The sequence below is a fragment of the Lissotriton helveticus genome, chromosome 1_1, assembly GCF_964261635.1.
Source record: "Lissotriton helveticus chromosome 1_1, aLisHel1.1, whole genome shotgun sequence".
In the NCBI taxonomy this organism is placed as follows: domain Eukaryota; kingdom Metazoa; phylum Chordata; class Amphibia; order Caudata; family Salamandridae; genus Lissotriton; species Lissotriton helveticus.
The window spans coordinates 217,540,342-217,561,077 of NC_136057.1; the positions used below are offsets into that span (position 1 = coordinate 217,540,342).

Genomic DNA, 20,736 nt, shown 5'->3' on the forward strand with positions numbered 1-20,736 from the left:
GTTACTGTTTCAATTAGTTATAAAATAAGAGGAGGGATAAAATTGACCCAGCTGGTGTTTGAACACAAAGCCTTTGAATGCTTTTGCTACATTCGTCTAGGACTCCAAGCCGCTATCCATTGCACTAGAGATCCGACCTGATTCAACACGGTGATCAGAGATTCACAAATAAAAAGATGACCTATCAGCTGTTGATCAACTTTATCACGTTAATCGGACACTACCTTACATTTTTGAACATTGAATTGGGTAAAAGATAATCAACAAACTACATGATACAGTTTGGGTAAGTCTTCTTAACCCTTGTCAAAGAATGTAGAAGACAGATGGGTATGTAATGACTTGATTAAGACTTTTTTGAAACATCTCTAATAGGACTCCCCATTCATTGGATCCTGAAAAGAGTATGCAATTGATATACCTTTTCTTTAACCAAGCCGCCTGAACAGGGACTTGAACCCTGGGCCCTCAGATTAAAAGTCTGATGCTCTCCCGACTGAGCTACCCAGGCTCGGACAGGTCACTCCACAAAATGACCTTATCAACATTTGGAAGTGTCCCAACTATCACTACGTTTCTTAAGATGGTTGCCGGTATTAAGTACTGAATACGCGGAATATAATAATGAATTGGTACTTCAAGCATTTGAAATCTCTTCAGTAAATTTAACCTTATTGTAAGTCCTGAAATTGCTACTATCTCATTTTTTTTGCTGACTTAGAATTCATATGTTTTTATTGACATTGTAAAATTAAGGAAGGGCCCAAAATCTTACTTCTGAGTAAATTACATTTTCATAAGTACAGCTGCCAATTTCCTCTTCTGCAAAGATTGCGTAACTTGAATAGTATCTATTTAAAATAGACTTCCTTTCACTGCCCTTTTTGGTGAAGCAGAAGCATGCATGCACTGTTTATTACTCTTTTAAACAGTTATGAAATAAATAGGGATAAAACTGACTCTGGTGGGATTCGAACCCACAACCTTTGAATATCTTTTTTACATTCACCTAGAAGTCCAATGCGCTATCCATTGCGCCACAGAGCCAATACGCTCTGATGAGGTGCAGAGATATTCTGAAATGAAATAATGTTGATCAGCTTTATAAAGTTCATTTGATACTATAACCATGGATTTATTTTGAATATTGAATTGGGGAAATTATATTCACCGTCTCAAGTTACATGATACCTTAGGTAAATCTACGTACGACTTAAGTTTAGTCAAATGGCACATGATATATGAGGCAGATGTGCATTTCACAACTCCATGAAAGACGTTTTTGCAATTTTAGTAATGGAATATCTTATTCGTCATGCAGGGGAACACAAAAAGAGCATCCAATTAGAGTAATTTTTCTTTAAAGGAAGCACCCGCCTGAACAGGGACTTGAACCCTGGACCCTCAGATTAAAAGTCTGATGCTCTACCGACTGAGCTATCCAGGGTCTGCTATACTCTGTCTTAAAATCAGCTAAACAAATGTGGATGTACACTGACCTACACTCTGTGTATTAATATGGTTACATATATTAGCAATCAAATTTGTAGAGTTTAATAACAAATTGATGTTTTAACCCCTTCCATGCTCATGACGAGCTCAGCTCGTCGTGCAGTACACTTGTCAGGTGCTTATGACGAGCTGAGCTCGTCATGAACAATGGATTTACAGATCATTCAGCACAGGAGGAAAATCTCCTGTAGCATTGAAGGTGTTAAGCATTTGAAATTTCAGCAGCACACGTAATCCATTTTAAATCCTGAAATTTGTACTATCTCATTTTCGGCTGACTTAGAAATCATGTGTCTAAAATGACCTTGTGAAATCAATAAAGTGCCAAATACTATTACTACCTACTAAATTACATACATTTTCAGCAGTTTCTTTGGGAACTTCCTCTTGGGCATAGATTATGCAATGTTTTCAAAGCAAACAGTCTCTGTTTAAGTAGACTTTCTTTCACTGCCATTTTGGTAAATGTTTCTGGTGATGCAGACGCAGGCATTGCTTGTTACTGTTTCAATTAGTTATAAAATAAGAGGAGGGATAAAATTGACCCAGCTGGTGTTTGAACACAAAGCCTTTGAATGCTTTTGCTACATTCGTCTAGGACTCCAAGCCGCTATCCATTGCACTAGAGATCCGACCTGATTCAACACGGTGATCAGAGATTCACAAATAAAAAGATGACCTATCAGCTGTTGACCAACTTTATCAAGTTAATCGGACACTACCTTACATTTTGAACATTGAATTGGGTAAAAGATAATCAACATGTCAAACTACATGATACAGTTTGGGTAAGTCTTCTTAACCCTTGTCAAAGAATGTAGAAGACAGATGGGTATGTAATGACTTGATTAAGACTTTTTTGAAACATCTCTAATAGGACTCCCCATTCATTGGATCCTGAAAAGAGTATGCAATTGATATACCTTTTCTTTAACCAAGCCGCCTGAACAGGGACTTGAACCCTGGGCCCTCAGATTAAAAGTCTGATGCTCTCCCGACTGAGCTATCCAGGCTCGGAGAGGTCACTCCACAAAATGACCTTATCAACATTTGGAAGTGTCCCAACTATCACTACGTTTCTTAAGATGGTTGCCGGTATTAAGTACTGAATACGCGGAATATAATAATGAATTGGTACTTCAAGCATTTGAAATCTCTTCAGTAAATTTAACCTTATTGTAAGTCCTGAAATTGCTACTATCTCATTTTTTTTGCTGACTTAGAAGTCATATGTTTTTATTGACATTGTAAAATTAAGGAAGGGCCCAAAATCTTACTTCTGAGTAAATTACATTTTCATAAGTACAGCTGCCAATTTCCTCTTCTGCAAAGATTGCGTAATTTGAATAGTATCTATTTAAAATAGACTTCCATTCACTGCCCTTTTTGGTGAAGCAGAAGCATGCATGCACTGTTTATTACTCTTTTAAACAGTTATGAAATAAATAGGGATAAAACTGACTCTGGTGGGATTCGAACCCACAACATTTGAATATCTTTTTTACATTCACCTAGAAGTCCAATGCGCTATCCATTGCGCCACAGAGCCAATACGCTCTGATTAGGTGCAGAGATATTCTGAAATGAAATAATGTTGATCAGCTTTATAAAGTTCATTTGATACTATAACCATGGATTTATTTTGAATATTGAATTGGGGAAATTATATTCACCGTCTCAAGTTACATGATACCTTAGGTAAGTCTACGTACGACTTAAGTTTAGTCAAATGGCACATGATATATGAGGCAGATGTGCATTTCACAACTCCATGAAAGATGTTTTTGCAATTTTAGTAATGGAATATCTTATTCGTCATGCAGGGGAACACAAAAAGAGCATCCAATTAGAGTAATTTTTCTTTAAAGGAAGCAACCGCCTGAACAGGGACTTGAACCCTGATTCCTCAGATTAAAAGTCTGATGCTCTACCGACTGAGCTATCCAGGCTCTGCTATACTCTGTCTTAAAAACAGCTAAACAAATGTGGACGTACACTGACCTACACTCTGTGTATTAATATGGTTACATACATTAGCAATCAAATTTGTAGAGTTTAATAACAAATTGATGTTTTAACCCCTTCCATGCTCATGACGAGCTCAGCTCGTCGTGCAGTACACTTGTCGTGTGCTTATGACGAGCTGAGCTCGTCATGAACAATGGATTTACAGATCATTCAGCACAGGAGGAAAATCTCCTGTAGCATTGAAGGTGTTAAGCATTTGAAATTTCAGCAGCACACGTAATCCATTTTAAATCCTGAAATTTGTACTATCTCATTTTCGGCTGACTTAGAAATCATGTGTCTAAAATGACATTGTGAAATCAATAAAGTGCCAAATACTATTACTACCTACTAAATTACATACATTTTCAGCAGTATCTTTAGGAATTTCCTCTTGGGCATAGATTATGCAATGTTTTCAAAGCAAACAGTCTCTGTTTAAGTAGACTTTCTTTCACTGCCATTTTGGTAAATGTTTCTGGTGATGCAGACGCAGGCATTGCTTGTTACTGTTTCAATTAGTTATAAAATAAGAGGAGGGATAAAATTGACCCAGCTGGTGTTTGAACACAAAGCCTTTGAATGCTTTTGCTACATTCGTCTAGGACTCCAAGCCGCTATCCATTGCAATAGAGATCCGACCTGATTCAACACGGTGATCAGAGATTCACAAATAAAAAGATGACCTATCAGCTGTTGACCAACTTTATCAAGTTAATCGGACACTACCTTACATTTTGAACATTGAATTGGGTAAAAGATAATCAACATGTCAAACTACATGATACAGTTTGGGTAAGTCTTCTTAACCCTTGTCAAAGAATGTAGAAGACAGATGGGTATGTAATGACTTGATTAAGACTTTTTTGAAACATCTCTAATAGGACTCCCCATTCATTGGATCCTGAAAAGAGTATGCAATTGATATACCTTTTCTTTAACCAAGCCGCCTGAACAGGGACTTGAACCCTGGGCCCTCAGATTAAAAGTCTGATGCTCTCCCGACTGAGGTATCCAGGCTCAGAGAGGTCGCTCCACAAAATGACCTTATCAACATTTGGAAGTGTCCCAACTATCACTACGTTTCTTAAGATGGTTGCCGGTATTAAGTACTGAATACGCGGAATATAATAATGAATTGGTACTTCAAGCATTTGAAATCTCTTCAGTAAATTTAACCTTATTGTAAGTCCTGAAATTGCTACTATCTCAATTTTTTTTGCTGACTTAGAATTCATATGTTTTTATTGACATTGTAAAATTAAGGAAGGGCCCAAAATCTTACTTCTGAGTAAATTAAATTTTCATAAGTACAGCTGCCAATTTCCTCTTCTGCAAAGATTGCGTAACTTGAATAGTATCTATTTAAAATAGACTTCCTTTCACTGCCCTTTTTGGTGAAGCAGAAGCATGCATGCACTGTTTATTACTCTTTTAAACAGTTATGAAATAAATAGGGATAAAACTGACTCTGGTGGGATTCGAACCCACAACCTTTGAATATCTTTTTTACATTCACCTAGAAGTCCAATGCGCTATCCATTGCGCCACAGAGCCAATACGCTCTGATGAGGTGCAGAGATATTCTGAAATGAAATAATGTTGATCAGCTTTATAAAGTTCATTTGATACTATAACCATGGATTTATTTTGAATATTGAATTGGGGAAATTATATTCACCGTCTCAAGTTACATGATACCTTAGGCAAATCTACGTACGACTTAAGTTTAGTCAAATGGCACATGATATATGAGGCAGATGTGCATTTAACAACTCCATGAAAGACGTTTTTGCAATTTTAGTAATGGAATATCTTATTCGTCATGCAGGGGAACACAAAAAGAGCATCCAATTAGAGTAATTTTTCTTTAAAGGAAGCACCCGCCTGAACAGGGACTTGAACCCTGGACCCTCAGATTAAAAGTCTGATGCTCTACCGACTGAGCTATCCAGGCTCTGCTATACTCTGTCTTAAAATCAGCTAAACAAATGTGGACGTACACTGACCTACACTCTGAGTATTAATATGGTTACATATATTAGCAATCAAATTTGTAGAGTTTAATAACAAATTGATGTTTTAACCCCTTCCATGCTCATGACGAGCTCAGCTCGTCGTGCAGTACACTTGTCGTGTGCTTATGACGAGCTGAGCTCGTCATGAACAATGGATTTACAGATCATTCAGCACAGGAGGAAAATCTAATGTAGCAATGAAGGTGTTAAGCATTTGAAATTTCAGCAGCACACGTAATCCATTTTACATCCTGAAATTTGGACTATCTCATTTTCGGCTGACTTAGAAATCATGTGTCTAAAATGACATTGTGAAATCAATAAAGTGCCAAATACTATTACTACCTACTAAATTACATTTTCAGCAGTATCTTTGGGAATTTCCTCTTGGGCATAGATTATGCAATGTTTTCAAAGCAAACAGTCTCTGTTTAAGTAGACTTTCTTTCACTGCCATGTTGGTAAATGTTTCTGGTGATGCAGACGCAGGCATTGCTTGTTACTGTTTCAATTAGCTATAAAATAAGAGGAGGGATAAAATTGACCCAGCTGGTGTTTGAACACAAAGCCTTTGAATGCTTTTGCTACATTCGTCTAGGACTCCAAGCCGCTATCCATTGCACTAGAGATCCGACCTGATTCAACACGGTGATCAGAGATTCACAAATAAAAAGATGACCTATCAGCTGTTGACCAACTTTATCACGTTAATCGGACACTACCTTACATTTTTGAACATTGAATTGGGTAAAAGATAATCAACAAACTACATGATACAGTTTGGGTAAGTCTTCCTAACCCTTGTCAAAGAATGTAGAAGACAGATGGGTATGTAATGACTTGATTAAGACTTTTTTGAAACATCTCTAATAGGACTCCCCATTCATTGGATCCTGAAAAGAGTATGCAATTGATATACCTTTTCTTTAACCAAGCCGCCTGAACAGGGACTTGAACCCTGGGCCCTCAGATTAAAAGTCTGATGCTCTCCCGACTGAGGTATCCAGGCTCAGAGAGGTCGCTCCACAAAATGACCTTATCAACATTTGGAAGTGTCCCAACTATCACTACGTTTCTTAAGATGGTTGCCGGTATTAAGTACTGAATACGCGGAATATAATAATGAATTGGTACTTCAAGCATTTGAAATCTCTTCAGTAAATTTAACCTTATTGTAAGTCCTGAAATTGCTACTATCTCAATTTTTTTTGCTGACTTAGAATTCATATGTTTTTATTGACATTGTAAAATTAAGGAAGGGCCCAAAATCTTACTTCTGAGTAAATTAAATTTTCATAAGTACAGCTGCCAATTTCCTCTTCTGCAAAGATTGCGTAACTTGAATAGTATCTATTTAAAATAGACTTCCTTTCACTGCCCTTTTTGGTGAAGCAGAAGCATGCATGCACTGTTTATTACTCTTTTAAACAGTTATGAAATAAATAGGGATAAAACTGACTCTGGTGGGATTCGAACCCACAACCTTTGAATATCTTTTTTACATTCACCTAGAAGTCCAATGCGCTATCCATTGCGCCACAGAGCCAATACGCTCTGATGAGGTGCAGAGATATTCTGAAATGAAATAATGTTGATCAGCTTTATAAAGTTCATTTGATACTATAACCATGGATTTATTTTGAATATTGAATTGGGGAAATTATATTCACCGTCTCAAGTTACATGATACCTTAGGCAAATCTACGTACGACTTAAGTTTAGTCAAATGGCACATGATATATGAGGCAGATGTGCATTTAACAACTCCATGAAAGACGTTTTTGCAATTTTAGTAATGGAATATCTTATTCGTCATGCAGGGGAACACAAAAAGAGCATCCAATTAGAGTAATTTTTCTTTAAAGGAAGCACCCGCCTGAACAGGGACTTGAACCCTGGACCCTCAGATTAAAAGTCTGATGCTCTACCGACTGAGCTATCCAGGCTCTGCTATACTCTGTCTTAAAATCAGCTAAACAAATGTGGACGTACACTGACCTACACTCTGAGTATTAATATGGTTACATATATTAGCAATCAAATTTGTAGAGTTTAATAACAAATTGATGTTTTAACCCCTTCCATGCTCATGACGAGCTCAGCTCGTCGTGCAGTACACTTGTCGTGTGCTTATGACGAGCTGAGCTCGTCATGAACAATGGATTTACAGATCATTCAGCACAGGAGGAAAATCTAATGTAGCATTGAAGGTGTTAAGCATTTGAAATTTCAGCAGCACACGTAATCCATTTTACATCCTGAAATTTGGACTATCTCATTTTCGGCTGACTTAGAAATCATGTGTCTAAAATGACATTGTGAAATCAATAAAGTGCCAAATACTATTACTACCTACTAAATTACATTTTCAGCAGTATCTTTGGGAATTTCCTCTTGGGCATAGATTATGCAATGTTTTCAAAGCAAACAGTCTCTGTTTAAGTAGACTTTCTTTCACTGCCATGTTGGTAAATGTTTCTGGTGATGCAGACGCAGGCATTGCTTGTTACTGTTTCAATTAGTTATAAAATAAGAGGAGGGATAAAATTGACCCAGCTGGTGTTTGAACACAAAGCCTTTGAATGCTTTTGCGACATTCGTCTAGGACTCCAAGCCGCTATCCATTGCACTAGAGATCCGACCTGATTCAACACGGTGATCAGAGATTCACAAATAAAAAGATGACCTATCAGCTGTTGACCAACTTTATCACGTTAATCGGACACTACCTTACATTTTTGAACATTGAATTGGGTAAAAGATAATCAACAAACTACATGATACAGTTTGGGTAAGTCTTCTTAACCCTTGTCAAAGAATGTAGAAGACAGATGGGTATGTAATGACTTGATTAAGACTTTTTTGAAACATCTCTAATAGGACTCCCCATTCATTGGATCCTGAAAAGAGTATGCAATTGATATACCTTTTCTTTAACCAAGCCGCCTGAACAGGGACTTGAACCCTGGGCCCTCAGATTAAAAGTCTGATGCTCTCCCGACTGAGGTATCCAGGCTCAGAGAGGTCGCTCCACAAAATGACCTTATCAACATTTGGAAGTGTCCCAACTATCACTACGTTTCTTAAGATGGTTGCCGGTATTAAGTACTGAATACGCGGAATATAATAATGAATTGGTACTTCAAGCATTTGAAATCTCTTCAGTAAATTTAACCTTATTGTAAGTCCTGAAATTGCTACTATCTCAATTTTTTTTGCTGACTTAGAATTCATATGTTTTTATTGACATTGTAAAATTAAGGAAGGGCCCAAAATCTTACTTCTGAGTAAATTAAATTTTCATAAGTACAGCTGCCAATTTCCTCTTCTGCAAAGATTGCGTAACTTGAATAGTATCTATTTAAAATAGACTTCCTTTCACTGCCCTTTTTGGTGAAGCAGAAGCATGCATGCACTGTTTATTACTCTTTTAAACAGTTATGAAATAAATAGGGATAAAACTGACTCTGGTGGGATTCGAACCCACAACCTTTGAATATCTTTTTTACATTCACCTAGAAGTCCAATGCGCTATCCATTGCGCCACAGAGCCAATACGCTCTGATGAGGTGCAGAGATATTCTGAAATGAAATAATGTTGATCAGCTTTATAAAGTTCATTTGATACTATAACCATGGATTTATTTTGAATATTGAATTGGGGAAATTATATTCACCGTCTCAAGTTACATGATACCTTAGGCAAATCTACGTACGACTTAAGTTTAGTCAAATGGCACATGATATATGAGGCAGATGTGCATTTAACAACTCCGTGAAAGACGTTTTTGCAATTTTAGTAATGGAATATCTTATTCGTCATGCAGGGGAACACAAAAAGAGCATCCAATTAGAGTAATTTTTCTTTAAAGGAAGCACCCGCCTGAACAGGGACTTGAACCCTGGACCCTCAGATTAAAAGTCTGATGCTCTACCGACTGAGCTATCCAGGCTCTGCTATACTCTGTCTTAAAATCAGCTAAACAAATGTGGACGTACACTGACCTACACTCTGAGTATTAATATGGTTACATATATTAGCAATCAAATTTGTAGAGTTTAATAACAAATTGATGTTTTAACCCCTTCCATGCTCATGACGAGCTCAGCTCGTCGTGCAGTACACTTGTCGTGTGCTTATGACGAGCTGAGCTCGTCATGAACAATGGATTTACAGATCATTCAGCACAGGAGGAAAATCTAATGTAGCATTGAAGGTGTTAAGCATTTGAAATTTCAGCAGCACACGTAATCCATTTTACATCCTGAAATTTGGACTATCTCATTTTCGGCTGACTTAGAAATCATGTGTCTAAAATGACATTGTGAAATCAATAAAGTGCCAAATACTATTACTACCTACTAAATTACATTTTCAGCAGTATCTTTGGGAATTTCCTCTTGGGCATAGATTATGCAATGTTTTCAAAGCAAACAGTCTCTGTTTAAGTAGACTTTCTTTCACTGCCATGTTGGTAAATGTTTCTGGTGATGCAGACGCAGGCATTGCTTGTTACTGTTTCAATTAGTTATAAAATAAGAGGAGGGATAAAATTGACCCAGCTGGTGTTTGAACACAAAGCCTTTGAATGCTTTTGCTACATTCGTCTAGGACTCCAAGCCGCTATCCATTGCACTAGAGATCCGACCTGATTCAACACGGTGATCAGAGATTCACAAATAAAAAGATGACCTATCAGCTGTTGACCAACTTTATCACGTTAATCGGACACTACCTTACATTTTTGAACATTGAATTGGGTAAAAGATAATCAACAAACTACATGATACAGTTTGGGTAAGTCTTCTTAACCCTTGTCAAAGAATGTAGAAGACAGATGGGTATGTAATGACTTGATTAAGACTTTTTTGAAACATCTCTAATAGGACTCCCCATTCATTGGATCCTGAAAAGAGTATGCAATTGATATACCTTTTCTTTAACCAAGCCGCCTGAACAGGGACTTGAACCCTGGGCCCTCAGATTAAAAGTCTGATGCTCTCCCGACTGAGCTACCCAGGCTCGGACAGGTCACTCCACAAAATGACCTTATCAACATTTGGAAGTGTCCCAACTATCACTACGTTTCTTAAGATGGTTGCCGGTATTAAGTACTGAATACGCGGAATATAATAATGAATTGGTACTTCAAGCATTTGAAATCTCTTCAGTAAATTTAACCTTATTGTAAGTCCTGAAATTGCTACTATCTCATTTTTTTTGCTGACTTAGAATTCATATGTTTTTATTGACATTGTAAAATTAAGGAAGGGCCCAAAATCTTACTTCTGAGTAAATTACATTTTCATAAGTACAGCTGCCAATTTCCTCTTCTGCAAAGATTGCGTAACTTGAATAGTATCTATTTAAAATAGACTTCCTTTCACTGCCCTTTTTGGTGAAGCAGAAGCATGCATGCACTGTTTATTACTCTTTTAAACAGTTATGAAATAAATAGGGATAAAACTGACTCTGGTGGGATTCGAACCCACAACCTTTGAATATCTTTTTTACATTCACCTAGAAGTCCAATGCGCTATCCATTGCGCCACAGAGCCAATACGCTCTGATGAGGTGCAGAGATATTCTGAAATGAAATAATGTTGATCAGCTTTATAAAGTTCATTTGATACTATAACCATGGATTTATTTTGAATATTGAATTGGGGAAATTATATTCACCGTCTCAAGTTACATGATACCTTAGGTAAATCTACGTACGACTTAAGTTTAGTCAAATGGCACATGATATATGAGGCAGATGTGCATTTCACAACTCCATGAAAGACGTTTTTGCAATTTTAGTAATGGAATATCTTATTCGTCATGCAGGGGAACACAAAAAGAGCATCCAATTAGAGTAATTTTTCTTTAAAGGAAGCACCCGCCTGAACAGGGACTTGAACCCTGGTTCCTCAGATTAAAAGTCTGATGCTCTACCGACTGAGCTATCCAGGCTCTGCTATACTCTGTCTTAAAAACAGCTAAACAAATGTGGACGTACACTGACCTACACTCTGTGTATTAATATTGTTACATACATTAGCAATCAAATTTGTAGAGTTTAATAACAAATTGATGTTTTAACCCCTTCCATGCTCATGACGAGCTCAGCTCGTCGTGCAGTACACTTGTCGTGTGCTTATGACGAGCTGAGCTCGTCATGAACAATGGATTTACAGATCATTCAGCACAGGAGGAAAATCTCCTGTAGCATTGAAGGTGTTAAGCATTTGAAATTTCAGCAGCACACGTAATCCATTTTAAATCCTGAAATTTGTACTATCTCATTTTCGGCTGACTTAGAAATCATGTGTCTAAAATGACATTGTGAAATCAATAAAGTGCCAAATACTATTACTACCTACTAAATTACATACATTTTCAGCAGTATCTTTAGGAATTTCCTCTTGGGCATAGATTATGCAATGTTTTCAAAGCAAACAGTCTCTGTTTAAGTAGACTTTCTTTCACTGCCATTTTGGTAAATGTTTCTGGTGATGCAGACGCAGGCATTGCTTGTTACTGTTTCAATTAGTTATAAAATAAGAGGAGGGATAAAATTGACCCAGCTGGTGTTTGAACACAAAGCCTTTGAATGCTTTTGCTACATTCGTCTAGGACTCCAAGCCGCTATCCATTGCAATAGAGATCCGACCTGATTCAACACGGTGATCAGAGATTCACAAATAAAAAGATGACCTATCAGCTGTTGACCAACTTTATCAAGTTAATCGGACACTACCTTACATTTTGAACATTGAATTGGGTAAAAGATAATCAACAAACTACATGATACAGTTTGGGTAAGTCTTCTTAACCCTTGTCAAAGAATGTAGAAGACAGATGGGTATGTAATGACTTGATTAAGACTTTTTTGAAACATCTCTAATAGGACTCCCCATTCATTGGATCCTGAAAAGAGTATGCAATTGATATACCTTTTCTTTAACCAAGCCGCCTGAACAGGGACTTGAAACCTGGGCCCTCAGATTAAAAGTCTGATGCTCTCCCGACTGAGCTATCCAGGCTCGGAGAGGTCGCTCCACAAAATGACCTTATCAACATTTGGAAGTGTCCCAACTATCACTACGTTTCTTAAGATGGTTGCCGGTATTAAGTACTGAATATGCGGAATATAATAATGAATTGGTACTTCAAGCATTTGAAATCTCTTCAGTAAATTTAACCTTATTGTAAGTCCTGAAATTGCTACTATCTCAATTTTTTTTGCTGACTTAGAATTCATATGTTTTTATTGACATTGTAAAATTAAGGAAGGGCCCAAAATCTTACTTCTGAGTAAATTAAATTTTCATAAGTACAGCTGCCAATTTCCTCTTCTGCAAAGATTGCGTAACTTGAATAGTATCTATTTAAAATAGACTTCCTTTCACTGCCCTTTTTGGTGAAGCAGAAGCATGCATGCACTGTTTATTACTCTTTTAAACAGTTATGAAATAAATAGGGATAAAACTGACTCTGGTGGGATTCGAACCCACAACCTTTGAATATCTTTTTTACATTCACCTAGAAGTCCAATGCGCTATCCATTGCGCCACAGAGCCAATACGCTCTGATGAGGTGCAGAGATATTCTGAAATGAAATAATGTTGATCAGCTTTATAAAGTTCATTTGATACTATAACCATGGATTTATTTTGAATATTGAATTGGGGAAATTATATTCACCGTCTCAAGTTACATGATACCTTAGGCAAATCTGCGTACGACTTAAGTTTAGTCAAATGGCACATGATATATGAGGCAGATGTGCATTTAACAACTCCATGAAAGACGTTTTTGCAATTTTAGTAATGGAATATCTTATTCGTCATGCAGGGGAACACAAAAAGAGCATCCAATTAGAGTAATTTTTCTTTAAAGGAAGCACCCGCCTGAACAGGGACTTGAACCCTGGTTCCTCAGATTAAAAGTCTGATGCTCTACCGACTGAGCTATCCAGGCTCTGCTATACTCTGTCTTAAAAACAGCTAAACAAATGTGGACGTACACTGACCTACACTCTGTGTATTAATATGGTTACATACATTAGCAATCAAATTTGTAGAGTTTAATAACAAATTGATGTTTTAACCCCTTCCATGCTCATGACGAGCTCAGCTCGTCGTGCAGTACACTTGTCGTGTGCTTATGACGAGCTGAGCTCGTCATGAACAATGGATTTACAGATCATTCAGCAGAGGAGGAAAATCTCCTGTAGCATTGAAGGTGTTAAGCATTTGAAATTTCAGCAGCACACGTAATCCATTTTAAATCCTGAAATTTGTACTATCTCATTTTCGGCTGACTTAGAAATCATGTGTCTAAAATGACATTGTGAAATCAATAAAGTGCCAAATACTATTACTACCTACTAAATTACATTTTCAGCAGTATCTTTGGGAATTTCCTCTTGGGCATAGATTATGCAATGTTTTCAAAGCAAACAGTCTCTGTTTAAGTAGACTTTCTTTCACTGCCATGTTGGTAAATGTTTCTGGTGATGCAGACGCAGGCATTGCTTGTTACTGTTTCAATTAGTTATAAAATAAGAGGAGGGATAAAATTGACCCAGCTGGTGTTTGAACACAAAGCCTTTGAATTAGGGGTGGGCGGACAACTACACTCCGTTCGCGGAGTTTTCGAAGTTTTGGCAACTTCGCGCTTCGTCGGGAGCGCGAAGCTGTCGTCTACTTCGTCTACTTCGCAGTCGCGTAGTAGTTTTTCTTCCTCGCGCGCTCAGTAGCATTCTCGCGTGCGCGGTAAACACTTACCGTGGTTCTGCGTTCGCTTTCTCGCTTTTCTCTCCCGTTTGCGTTCGCGACGATGTTTGGAATCCGGCCGCACAATCCAACCCGACTGTGAGAACGCGATGACGTCATTTGGACGCGCGACCACGTCATTAGGACGCGCGATCTTCTTACAGCGCTATGTTGGTAAGATCGCGTTTCCGAACACGCAGAAACTGCAATCTGGCACAGAATATCTCTCGAGCATGTTAAAAATTTCTCTAAAATGTCCATTTACCCCTCAGATTGTGATTTGGTTTATTTTTTTTGTGCTAGGAGTCTTCTTTTTGTTTCTACTATTTTTTTGAAGAGAAAGGAAGTGACCCTAAATCTCCAACTTCCTGTTCCTGTTCACCAGGCTCCTCCCAGTGCTTTGTCCATGTGGTGTTCACTTTCTTCTGGATTTGGAGCTGGAAGGATTACTCTTTGTGTCTGCTGCATCATAGCATTTAATTGGATTTATTGTGGAATTTGGATTTGAACTTTTCTTTCACAAGTAAGTTTGAGAATTGGTGTACTGTATAAATTTTTTTTTTAACTACAGTTATCTGTGCTTCTTAATCTTTGCTGCAACGCGACCTTACAGTTTTTGTCATCTTCGCGCGCTCAATGTGCGTGCTCGGGGGCGCGATCACGACGTTTTGTTCAGTTCGCGCTGCCGAACACGCCGAATTTGCATTCTCGCGAGCAATATCTCTCGAGTTGCCTAAAAAGCTCCCGAAAATGTAGATGCTGTTCATTTTGCTAATAGAAACTCCTCATGTTGTCATTTGCTCGTAGTTTGCTCGTAGTTTTTGGAGCATGGACCACTCACTGTTTCTGTCCTCTATGCACCTTGTTGTTTGAGGGTGGCCTGACCATGGGGGCGGCTTAGTGGCGGCCTTGTTGTCAAGCCAAGCATTGTCCTTTTGCCATAGGAATGTATTGTCTATTTGTCTGTCTTCTCTTTCTTTTCCTGTTTTTGGGGGTGGCACTGGCCCGGCCATGTGGGGGCGGCCATTTTGTGTGACCTTCCATCCTGTTTGCCGCAGGCCTCCACAGTTGTGTTATTTTTTTCTGCCAGTAGGCCTAGAGTCCCAGACATAGTCAGCTGGGATGCTTGATGTAGCGGTTGCCATTTTGTCTGTTGAATTTAACATCATTTAGGCCATATAAGGAGGGATATCGGCCTGGTTGAGTTTATTTTTTTTGGCCTTTGCCCTTTACCCATGTACCTGGGATGAGTGCCCATGTGGACCTGTTGTGGTAGTAGTAGTAGTAGTGTGCCGTTTTGTATTATAGAAATTGGCCTGTGTCTTGCCATTGTTCCTGTTGGCTTACTACTGTTCACATCCCCATTGCTATCTGCTGCAGGTCACTGATGCTGCATCCATGATGCACAAATTATGGATAAACAAGTTCCACTTCCACTACATTTGCATTTTAATTCTTTTCTATTCTTACTCTTACTGAATGTAGAAATACTTCTAGTAGTAATTAAAGCTAAAATAAATCCACATTTGACTGATGTTGTTCTGCCTTCTTTGCTTGTAGGTGCACAAAATACTGGAGCAGGTGTCTGTCATCCTTCATCGGCTGTTCTACTGCCAGACGGGCGTCCTTTTGTACTACGTCACGTGTGGTGTGAGTGACTAACCTGACCAGACATCATTTTCAGCAACTTGTGCAACTGAGTGCTGCTGCTGACATCTGAAGAAGATGGCCCCAAAGAAAGCAGGTACCAGGTCCTCCAAAATAGTTGCTGAGAAGAAGGAACTGACACTTAAGTCTGGTGTTGACCCCAAAACCTTTTTTGGGAGAAAAAAAAGTACGGCCAAGCAGATGAGTGGGGGAGAGGTAGCCAGCCTAATCTTGGAAAGCAGTGATACTGAGCATCACCTGGACTTATCGCAAAGTAGTACACATTCCACGCAAGAGGGAACACAGCAGAAAAGCGGTGAACAACAACTAGCGCCTGCAATAGTAGATGTTCAACAACAACAACTGTATGTATCAAAACAACTACCACAACCACCGCCTGCAATAGTTTTTCAAGAACCACCACTGGCAATAGTAGTTCCTCCTGAAGTCGGGGCAGTTCAGGAAATTGAGCCTGATGCAAAGCAAGAAGAGGTAGCACATCCTGCAGGAGATCTATTGGGTTCCAAATCCCCACCAAGGAAAAGGAGGGTTAGTAGTACATTGAGTTCTTCGCCAAGCATCCCTTCTGATGATCTTGATCTCGATTGGGAGCCAGAACGATCGGAGCATGAGAGGGAGGGACATCCCAAGAAGACCAGGCGAGAGAAAATGAATGTTCCAGGAAGCCTACCACTTATGGAGTGCAATGTTCAGCAGCCGGATAATGATAATGACTCTGATGGTGATGATGAGTCAGACCCAGTCATCACAAGCATTACTCCTGGCCCTGAGGACATGGAGACCAACATTTTTACCCTATCAAGAATGGCTGCGACTAGGGATGTAGTAGCACGCATACCACCAACCCAGGCCACACCAAAACTACCTCCAGCTTCCATTTTTACAATTGCACACAGCCGGCAGCGTCCTACAACCAGCACAAGTTCCACCTCAGCGGAAGGAGGTAGTGGTACTACTGCGCAGCCACATAGTGCAGTTCAGCACACAACCTCCAGTTCATCCGGCATTGGAAGTGGCACCTCTAGCAGGAGACAAAAGTTAAGCTCCCCAGTGTGGGACTTCTTTACAGTTAGCGCAAATGAGGACAACATTGCTATATGTTCCATTTGTCATACCTCTGTTCGTCGTGGTAAGCTTGGCACAAACTATGGTACCGGAGGCCAAATGACCCATTTGAAAAAACACCACCAAATCAAGTGGGATGACCACCTACGTATCATGAATACAGGAAACATTAATGTTGGTGGGAAAGCAGTAGAAGGTCCACTCCCCAGCACTGCAGTGGTAGAACCCAGATCCTCCGGATCAGCAACATCTCTGTGGCACCAGAGTACGATTACCCCGGAGACACCAAGGAGTACGGGTGCGAAGTCTGCGACACAAAGTACTACATTGGGCATATCTGAAAGAAATACCAAGCAGCAGCGTACCATTCTTAGCATGATTAAGCAGGAGGGAAAGTACGAGCGCAACCACCCAATCGCACGTTTATACAATGCTAAGCTTGCTAAAATGTTAGCACTGGACCTTCTCCCATTTTCTTTTGTTGAAGGGATGGGTTTCCTGGAATTTGTGTCAACCCTCTGCCCAAAATGGAATGTTCCCAGCCGCTACTATTTCGCCAGAGTTGCTGTTCCAGCACTACACCACGACGTGCTGGAATTGCTTGGAAAAACCTTGCAGCAGAGTGCAGTGCATAGTATCCACCTGACAACAGACATGTGGAGCAGTAGTCAAGGCACAGATTACATGTGCATCACAGCACACTGGATCTCTTTTTCAGGTGTTAGAGACAAGATATCTACAGGCATTGACATTAATGAGATTTTTAATGATACTCGCAAACATGCAACTGTAGCCATGTTTGCTATGGAGAACTCGCATACTGCTGCAAACATTTTGGATGAGTTCAACAGCAAGGTCTTTGAATGGCTGCGACCAAGAGGCCTCAGAATTGGTTTTGTTGCCACCGACAATGGCAGTAATGTAGTTAAGGCCATGGAAGATGGCGGCTATTTCAGGGTCCCGTGTTTGGCACACTGCATCAACATTGTGGTTCAAGACTTTCTGAAAAGTGAAAGCAAAGTCAGCAACTTACTGACCATTTGCAGAAGAATCTGCACGCATTTCAATCATTCTTTTAAAGCCCGGAAGCAGCTACGGGTCATTCAACGTGAGTGTAACATGCCAGTCAAAGCACTCATTCAGGAGGTACCAACACGTTGGAACTCTACGTATTACATGCTCGAACGGCTGTTTGAGCAGTACATACCACTCAATGCATATGTCATGACAAGATCAGGGGATAATGCTGTTAAAGACATGACCGTTGAGATGTGGCAATGGGATCTCATTAAATGCCTGACTGAGATGCTACTTCCTTTTGAGGTCTTCACACGTGCAGTCAGCAGGGAGGACTGTACTATGAGCCAAGCAATCCCACTGTTGTACATGCTTGAGCAAGAGCTGAAGGAGGTGTATGAAACGTACGAAGGTATGGAAGGAAAACGTGAAGCATTTAATTTTGCGAAGTCCTTAGCATGGCGCTTATCTCAGAATACAAGGATTCAAAATAAGATTTTGTCACATGAACATTACATTACTGCCACTATTTTGGATCCACGGTACAAATTATTTGTGAATAGTAATGCATTAATTCCTTTTTCTAAAGAGGATGTTTCCAAGTACAAAACTATAATAGCCAAGGAAGCCAATGATTTCGAAAACGAACGGCTCTCAATTGGAGGCCTGCCAGTGCTAGCCCAGGACAGTGCAAGTACTACTGAGCATCCTACAGAGTCAAGGTCCTCTTTACAGCATGCGAGCAGTGCGTTTGCTTCCCAGCAGTCACCAACACAAACAATAACACCAACAGGATCTGATTCATCAGACACAAGCAAAAAAATAGCTGCTTGGTTTCTACGGAAAGGGATGGGGAAGTCCGTTGCTGCCGCAAAGCAAAAAGAGGACGAGCACACCAGAGCACCAATGAACATTGAGCGGATGGTCCAGGCCTATCTGGATGACACAACAGAGGTGTGCATGGAGCAAAGCCCATTGGTGTATTGGTATAGGACAAGAAGCCAATGGCCACTGCTTAGCAGGCTGGCGATAAAGTATCTAGCTTGCCCTGTTGCAAGTGTCTCTTCAGAGCGTGTGTTCAGTGCTGCTGGTGCCATTGTGACTGTGAGAAGGACCAGTCTGTCGCCCAAAAGCGTGGAGCGGTTAACCATGATAAAAATGAACCAGCACTTGATACCACCAGACTACAAAGTCCGTGAATCACAGCTGGAAGAGGAGAGCGAGTCGGAAGAAATAAGTATTGGGTTACAGGACCTACTTCTGTCAGAAGAACCACCAGGGTTTGAGGACGAGCTCCTCTTCCCTGACAACTAGCCCTTGCGGTGCCAAACGTAATCAACATCAACCACAGGTAAGAAGAGAAGTTTCCTGGGAGGTATACTGGAGGAGAGGCTCGTAGTACTAATAGCACAAATATAGCTTTCAGTGAGGGGCACAGCATCTATCTGTTTGCATGTTACACATGTGGTCAGTTAATAAACTATTTCAATCAAACACTGGCCGCTGCCCTGCATCTAGAGTAAACCTTGTGACGTACAACAGTAACCCCACCACAAAACAACATCATAGCATATCTGTAGAAGTTGAAAATAAATAACATTTATTCATGTATAAAAATATTCTCCTATCCCCACCCTAACCCCAACCATAGTCCAAGTCCAAAGAATGTCCCGCAAAAATAACCCCAACACCCAATTCCCACCCACCAACAAAAGTATTCAAAAAAGGGCAAATCAAGAGGGTCCATTCCAATTGGCGGGTGTTTGTCCACTAAAATCTTTCTTTCCACGCTCCTCTAATTGGGCCTCCAGCTTGGCCACCCGGAGGAGAAGTTGTTGACGAAATGCACGGCACCTACATTGGCATCCATGCTGTGAGGGGGTGGCAGATGTTGAATGGCGGCGGTGAGCGGCTGCCTGGCCGCGGCGCCGTACTCCTGCAGGTGGAGCCTTGCTGGGGCCATACGCATTGGAAGAGGCAGCCGCCTCCTCCTCCTCCTCCTCCTCAGCCTCAGCCACCAGCTTGCGGTACTCCTCCACAATGGCCTGCAGTTTCCGTTGCCGGGCCCTGGCTGCCAACTCCTTCCGCGATGGTTTTGAGGAAGGAGTATGAGTATCTATAAAAAAAGAAACAGAATTGTAACTGAAACTCTTCATAATTAATTCAACAGTACATTTCGGCATAGTAGCACTACCGAGCGCAGTACATACAATTGGTGTCTACTTTTAGTATCTATCTAATCTGTCCTCCTGCTTCCCCTGCCTGTAGCATTTGTTGAAGTTTTTTCCGGCATTCTACTTGCCCTAGTACTGGGTGGCCTTGAGTACACATAAGAAGAACAAAAGTATTTTTTGTATCCTTTTAGATTTTCAAAGTAAGACTCTGGTTCCAGTGACAGTCTTCACCTATGATGAATGTACAAATACATTTAGGGGGCATCCACCCATTAAAAGTCAATGTCTATCCTTCCACCTCCTTCCACCCTAGTTAACTTCTTTCCCTTTTTGTTCAACACATCCCTCAGGTCATGTGATCTGACTTTTAGTCTTCTCCAAAAGTTACACAGCTGAGTTGGAGTCTGATGGAAGAGGCCTTGTTTACTCAACGCAAACTGGTAATGCTACAAAGGGTGTGTTCTTCAACCATTGTAACTATTTTGTCCAGTACAACTTCAAATTCATAA

General features: G+C 40.0%; 12 non-coding genes across 12 annotated transcripts; all 12 read right to left on the minus strand.

Moving 5' to 3' along the window:
- Window positions 1-956: 956 nt before the first annotated feature.
- Window positions 957-1,047, minus strand: TRNAR-UCU (transfer RNA arginine (anticodon UCU)). Its single transcript is given in 2 exon segments — window positions 957-992; window positions 1,011-1,047. It is a non-coding gene; the product is annotated as a tRNA-Arg (tRNA).
- A 1,923-nt stretch (window positions 1,048-2,970) lies between these two features.
- On the minus strand, window positions 2,971-3,061 carry TRNAR-UCU (transfer RNA arginine (anticodon UCU)). Its single transcript is given in 2 exon segments — window positions 2,971-3,006; window positions 3,025-3,061. It is a non-coding gene; the product is annotated as a tRNA-Arg (tRNA).
- Window positions 3,062-4,985: 1,924 nt separating this feature from the next.
- TRNAR-UCU (transfer RNA arginine (anticodon UCU)) lies at window positions 4,986-5,076 on the minus strand. The gene is given in 2 exon segments: window positions 4,986-5,021; window positions 5,040-5,076. It is a non-coding gene; the product is annotated as a tRNA-Arg (tRNA).
- Window positions 5,077-5,403: 327 nt separating this feature from the next.
- On the minus strand, window positions 5,404-5,476 carry TRNAK-UUU (transfer RNA lysine (anticodon UUU)). The gene has a single exon. It is a non-coding gene; the product is annotated as a tRNA-Lys (tRNA).
- Window positions 5,477-6,992: 1,516 nt separating this feature from the next.
- TRNAR-UCU (transfer RNA arginine (anticodon UCU)) lies at window positions 6,993-7,083 on the minus strand. Its single transcript is given in 2 exon segments — window positions 6,993-7,028; window positions 7,047-7,083. It is a non-coding gene; the product is annotated as a tRNA-Arg (tRNA).
- A 327-nt stretch (window positions 7,084-7,410) lies between these two features.
- On the minus strand, window positions 7,411-7,483 carry TRNAK-UUU (transfer RNA lysine (anticodon UUU)). Its single transcript has one exon. It is a non-coding gene; the product is annotated as a tRNA-Lys (tRNA).
- A 1,516-nt stretch (window positions 7,484-8,999) lies between these two features.
- Window positions 9,000-9,090, minus strand: TRNAR-UCU (transfer RNA arginine (anticodon UCU)). Its single transcript is given in 2 exon segments — window positions 9,000-9,035; window positions 9,054-9,090. It is a non-coding gene; the product is annotated as a tRNA-Arg (tRNA).
- Window positions 9,091-9,417: 327 nt separating this feature from the next.
- Window positions 9,418-9,490, minus strand: TRNAK-UUU (transfer RNA lysine (anticodon UUU)). Its single transcript has one exon. It is a non-coding gene; the product is annotated as a tRNA-Lys (tRNA).
- A 1,515-nt stretch (window positions 9,491-11,005) lies between these two features.
- TRNAR-UCU (transfer RNA arginine (anticodon UCU)) lies at window positions 11,006-11,096 on the minus strand. Its single transcript is given in 2 exon segments — window positions 11,006-11,041; window positions 11,060-11,096. It is a non-coding gene; the product is annotated as a tRNA-Arg (tRNA).
- A 327-nt stretch (window positions 11,097-11,423) lies between these two features.
- On the minus strand, window positions 11,424-11,496 carry TRNAK-UUU (transfer RNA lysine (anticodon UUU)). The gene has a single exon. It is a non-coding gene; the product is annotated as a tRNA-Lys (tRNA).
- A 1,519-nt stretch (window positions 11,497-13,015) lies between these two features.
- TRNAR-UCU (transfer RNA arginine (anticodon UCU)) lies at window positions 13,016-13,106 on the minus strand. The gene is given in 2 exon segments: window positions 13,016-13,051; window positions 13,070-13,106. It is a non-coding gene; the product is annotated as a tRNA-Arg (tRNA).
- A 327-nt stretch (window positions 13,107-13,433) lies between these two features.
- On the minus strand, window positions 13,434-13,506 carry TRNAK-UUU (transfer RNA lysine (anticodon UUU)). The gene has a single exon. It is a non-coding gene; the product is annotated as a tRNA-Lys (tRNA).
- Window positions 13,507-20,736: the final 7,230 nt, after the last annotated feature.